The sequence below is a fragment of the Alosa pseudoharengus genome, unplaced genomic scaffold (assembly GCF_046254945.1).
Source record: "Alosa pseudoharengus isolate Yale_2024_CS ecotype anadromous, Long Island Sound unplaced genomic scaffold, YU_APseudo_1.1 YU_APseudo_1.1_scf_1, whole genome shotgun sequence".
NCBI classification, from domain to species: domain Eukaryota; kingdom Metazoa; phylum Chordata; class Actinopteri; order Clupeiformes; family Clupeidae; genus Alosa; species Alosa pseudoharengus.
The window spans coordinates 5,308,554-5,314,537 of record NW_027468564.1 but is presented as its reverse complement, the minus strand read 5'-3'; the positions used below and the strand labels follow the sequence as shown (position 1 = coordinate 5,314,537).

The 5,984-nt window shown below is 35.6% G+C and overlaps 1 long non-coding RNA gene across 1 annotated transcript; it reads left to right on the top strand.

The window, feature by feature from the left end:
* Positions 1–3,351: 3,351 nt before the first annotated feature.
* Positions 3,352–5,700, top strand: LOC143136261 (uncharacterized). Its single transcript, XR_012989285.1, has 4 exons — positions 3,352–3,603; positions 4,228–4,295; positions 4,540–4,650; positions 4,781–5,700. It is a non-coding gene; the product is annotated as an uncharacterized LOC143136261 (long non-coding RNA).
* Positions 5,701–5,984: the final 284 nt, after the last annotated feature.

Sequence of the window (5,984 nt, the reverse complement as noted above, 5' to 3'; positions counted from 1 at the left end):
ACATTATTCATTCACCAAGAAAATTGGTGTCCTTAAAGGTTGGAGTTTTCCTCATACGGCATTATAATCAATTTTCAAAAGATGTTTTTTTTTTATTCCTCTTTTTAGTCAACTTTAGCATGTTTATGCTAAGGGTATGTAAACTTCTGATTTCAACTGTATGTGTGTCCATGTGTGTCTGTGTACCTAAGGAGTCTGAACTTTCTCAAAATCACACTTACACACACTACACATTTCAAGTCAAGTCAAGTCAAGTCAAATGTACTGAAATGCATTGGTGAAATGTGTACATTAAACAACTTCATAAATGTGTAGAACATACATTAAACTACTTCATATATGAAAATGTGTAGAACATACATTGAACTACTTCATATATGAAAATGTGTAGAACATACATTAGGCTACTTCATATATTTAAATGTGTAGAACATACATACATTAGGCTACTTCATAAATGAAAATGTGTAGAACATACATTAAACTACTTCATATATGTGTAGAACATACATTAGGCTACTTCATATGTAAATGTGTAGAACATACATTAGGCTACTTCATATATGTGTAGAACAGTGTTTCCCAAAGTCTGGGTCGCGACCCACAGGTGGGTCGCAGGAGATTTTATTTGGGTCGCCAGCACAATTTATGTTGTGTTATAGGCCTAACTGATACCATTTGTCATTTGATACCAGGAAAGCTAACAGTTTTCTATTAGGATGTAAATTGTTAACTACCACAGTCATGGTTTTGTCATAAAAGCTCATGAAACTGGCGCATGAAACTGGGGGACGAACGCATCGCAGAGGGGGTGCCAGCATGGATATCTACCTCTCAAAATGAAACCGTTCTGTGGGGCGCCTGCCATGTACCTCGCAGTTGCAAACTGCAAGGGACATGAATCCGCCTATTTGCAACATTACTCGATACCAGTTCCTCAACTTTACCGATTAAAATCTAGTGACCGTGCTGTCAACTAAAGCAGACATCCATAGACCGGACATGAGGCCATTAAATTTGCATACAGTTTCGATTGCAGATGCAATCTTTAAAGTTAATAGCAACCTTCTTATTTCTGATTTAAAATGCACAACAGTGCATTATAGTCTACAATTTAAATGGGCATTTTAAACACTATTCCTCTCGTTTTCTACCTCGCTAACTCCAAAGGCGCATTCTTCCGGCTATTGTGCAAACGCCTCTTGTTCTGATATAACGACTATACAATATAATATAATACAACAATACAATATAACAACTTTTTTGCTGTTTACATTGGAATTGACGTCCACAGTGTTATGGACACATGAAAATGTGTAGAACATACATTAAACTACTTCATATATGTGTAGAACGTACATTAGGCTACTTCATATATGTAAATGTGTAGAACATACATTAGGCTACTTCATATATGTGTAGAACATACATTAAACTACTTCATATATGAAAATGTGTAGAACATACATTAGGCTACTTCACATATGTGTAGAACATACATTAGGCGGTAACGCTTTAGAATAGCATGTGCTTATTAGGTATTAACAGTGCATAATAAGCAGTTAACAATTCATTACTAACAGTTAGTTAGTAGTTAACTGTTGTTACCCTTTAATAACATTAACTAACTGGTAACATGTAGCTTGTAAGTGTTAATAAGCAGCCTTTTAAGTTACTTACAAGCATATTTGTTAACAGTTGTAAGTGTTAACAAGCAGCTTGTTAATGGTGTATAAGACAAAAAGGTGGATAACTAATACGCTCATAAGACCTTTCTTACCTATTTGTAGTAAATTTTGCAGCCCCCCCAATCTAAAGTGAGGACCATGTAGCCTATAGTTCCACAAGCCCGACCTTCTATCTCTATTTATCTACTGTATCTATCTATCTAGCTTGGTTTAGCTGTGAGAAATGCAACTTCAAAATTGATACAGCGAGCAGGAATTGAACCCTGGTCTCCTGCGTCATAGAGTGACCTGTTACTGACCGAGCTACATTCCTATCTGTGTTTTTGAAGAAAAAGTTCATATTTATTCTATACGTTCTATATCATATCAGCTATGCTTTTTACAAATGATGGAAAAGTGGTGTTTCCATAATCTTTGTTCAGTGAACGCATAAAACAGTTTGTCAGTTTGTCAGCAGTCTAAAGATATTATGCCAGCTTTGTATATAGTTCGGTTACCTAGCAACCGAGGCTTAAAGACGACAAGTGGGTGCGTTCAAAGTCGCAAACATAGGCGAACGTTCGCAATCGATTTGAAAAATGTTTCAGTCTGCCTTCAACAGAGGCGAACATTTGTGGTCTGTTGCTGCATTAATTAAACACCACTTTTCCATCAGAAAAATATTTGTAAAAAGCATAGCTGGTATGATATAGAACATTATCGGAATATAGAATCAATATGAACTTTTTCTTTAAAAGCACAGATAGGAATGTAGCTCGGTCAGTAACAGGTCACTCTATGACGCAGGAGACCGGGGTTTGATTCCTGCTCGCTGTATCAATTTTGAAGGTGCATTTCTCACAGCTAAATCAAGCCAGATAGATAGATACAGTATATATATAGAGATAGAAGATTGGGCTTGTGGAGCTATAGGCTACATGGTCCTCGCTTTAGATTGGGGGGCTGCAAAATTTACTACAAATAGGTAAGAAAGGTCTTATAAGCGTATTAGTTATCCACCTCTTTGTCTTATACACCATTAACAAGCATTAACAAGCTGCTTGTTAACACTTACAACTGTTAACAAATATGCTTGTAAGTAACTTGAAAGGCTGCTTATTAACATTATTAACTAACTGTTAGTAATGAATTGTTAACTGTTTATAATGCACTGTTAATACCTAATAAGCACATGTTACCCATTAGGATACTTCATATATGTAAATGTGTAGAACATACATACATGAGGCTACTTCATATGTAAATGTGTAGAACATACATTAAACTACTTCATATATGTGTAGAACATACATTAGGCTACGTCATATATGTAAATGTGTAGAACATACATTAGGCTACTTCGTATGTGTAGAACATACATTAGGCTACTTCATAAATGTGTAGAACATACATTAAACTACGTCATATATGTAAATGTGTAGAGCATTCATTAGGCTACTTCATATATGTGTAGAACATACATTAGGCTACTTCATAAATGTGTAGAACATACATTAAACTACTTCATATATGTAAATGTGTAGAGCATACATTAGGCTACTTCATATACACTCTCAAAAATAGGGGTACGGTTGGGGTACATTTTTGTTCTTTTAGGTACAACTTTTGACCCTGTACCTTAAAGGGAACAAAATTGAGCCCCTAAAGTACTAATACGTACCGTTCCTGGATCATTAATGTACCTTTTCGCAAAGGGACCATATTTGTACCTAAGGGTACAAAAAGTACATGGCCTGTCACTCAAAAGTTGTTGGGGGAGGAGATTCGGGACGGGAGCAACCGTTATTTTTCCCCTCAACTTTGTTCATCTCACTCACCAAGAAATGGAGCAACTTTCAGTGAGGAGCTTGGTGTGAGAAAACACATGTGCAGGATGGAATAATCTTTGTGGAAGAGGAGGCAAAGCTATTCAGAGGTAAGGTGTAGTTGCAATTTATCGAAATTCGGTTTGTACATTGTAAATAGCCTACTGTTACAGTAATGGAGTCAGATTGTTGGCTTAAAGGCTAACATTAGCATTCGCTAGCAACTTAGCCTAGGTTAGCTATGAATTCAGTTCAAACTCCTTCAATAATGCATGACTATCGTGATAAATGGTAAGGAAATGATTTGTGTGTGTGTTTTATCTACTATTTCCCATGTCAATGTTAAGTTTTTGTGGAAGCCATTAAAGCCAACTTTCACTAGCAATCATTATCCTAACTAGCTTAGCCCATAGATATATAAGCATATCCTAGCACTGTTAGCCATACATACTTGCTAACTTCCCTGAAAGGCTGGTTTAATATCAACGGTAGTGCAGGTGAAAGAAGCCTGGTAAGTGCATACATGCAGTAAGCATGATCACTCTCAACACTGTCATTTTGTTTAGGTGAAAATTAATTAGTTGAGTTGCCTATGTTCACCAGAACATCCTGGTTGTCATTGCTTATCTAGTTAGAAGCTAGAGGGAGCAACTCAGAACCATTCTATAATGTTATAAAGTTACTCAGAGCTTGATAATGGTCTAAAGTAAATCTAACGTTAATCCTTCTCACAGATACCCACCAAGGCAGAACATGGCCACTTGGAAGTAAGCTTACCTTTCCTAAAGGATCTAATGGCTACGTAAGTTACCCAACTTGGTGGTTTTTTTGTAATGGTATTTTTCTTATTGATGTTAAATACATATAGAAAAGTATTGCATAATAAATTATGCAAATTATAATAATACAGACAACTTTTAGATTTTTTTTTTTGTCCTATAGCAATTTATATATTGGTTAAGATTATGTTTGTGCTATTTCATTGTTGTGTCATTTTGTTTAATTATATTATTCTATTGCATGGCATTTGTCTCTCAAACACATAGTGGAGCAGGCAGCTTTCGTTCATGAAGATACGGTGAAAAGGAGTAAGGAGAAGTTTGGGAGAGTCAGCCGGTCCATGGAACTTGTAATGACTCAACGCTGATCTATGCCAGGTGAGCAGATTGATATAGTTACATACATGTATTAGACAAGGTATTTTACACAATCTGTCTGAGGCTATTTATTTGTGTGGTTGAAAAAAATCTTATTCTGAGGTTTGTGTTTGCATTTTGCTTCCAACAGATGTAAAACCCCTGCTGTCATTGGTGAGGCTACCACTGCTATTGAAAATATGTGAACGTCCTGTAGATCAAGTAAGGTTCCAGTCTAAGTCAAAGTGGATATATGCAGAGGAACAGAAGTTGAAGAGGGGGAAAACAGCAGCCTCTACTGCTGTTGACCTTTACTTAGCACACTCTCCTGAAGAATATGTTGGATTTCTACCAGTTTTTGAAATTGAACTTTGGTGCCTTTTGAGACTCTTGCCTTTTTAATGGCTCGCCTCATGATTGGAAGGATTGGAGTGTGTTTTCTGATTGATTGATTTATTGGTGAGGTAATGAACATTGTAACAATATATTGTACATTTTTACAGGCTTGCTAATATTTCCCAAAGGCTTGCACATTGTTTTCTGAGATACTACTCTAAAATGTCGCTATATGACTCATTACATCACACATATCGTTCACTCAATTCTATGGTGTATGCACTGTGAATGAGATCTAAGATCATAGCTACTAAGTTACTGCAAGGACTTTGTTAATTTTGCAACGTGTAATGGTTATGGCAAGCAGATACTGTATTTTCATCACTGTCACATACACGAGTATTAACATGAACTTGAAAGCATACAAGGTTTGTTGGAGTAATTACTAACTCAAATATTGGTATTTTATAGATCATATAAAGGTGTTATTAGTGCTATATAATATTTTTTTTTCCTTCTGCGTATAAACACAATGTGGCTATTCAGGCAAAATATTGTAAACCAAAGTGTTTTATTATTTACACTTACATTAAGAGTCATAACATGTTTTACGTGAATATGTATATTGATATGGATATAAGATATTTTGATGTTTTGATATGAATGTGTTTTTAATATGAACATGTTAACATTTATTGTACCTGTATTCATGTGAAGTATTGTGAGTAATATCCCCCCAGAATAAACATTTAAATGTACTTATTGGTTGTGCATATATTTTAGTTATACCACCTTAAATTTTCACTGGGGTTGTACCCTTGAAGTACAGAATAGTACCTTTTAAGGGTACTATGTGATAATGATATATACAGGTACATTTTAGTCATTGCAGGTACACAAGTGTACCTTGATGGGTACAGATGGCTAGGGTACACAAATGTACCTGCATTCATAGGTACAGTATTGTACTTCAAAAGGGTACTGCCCCAGCGACAAGCATTTGTACCGACTTAGGTACA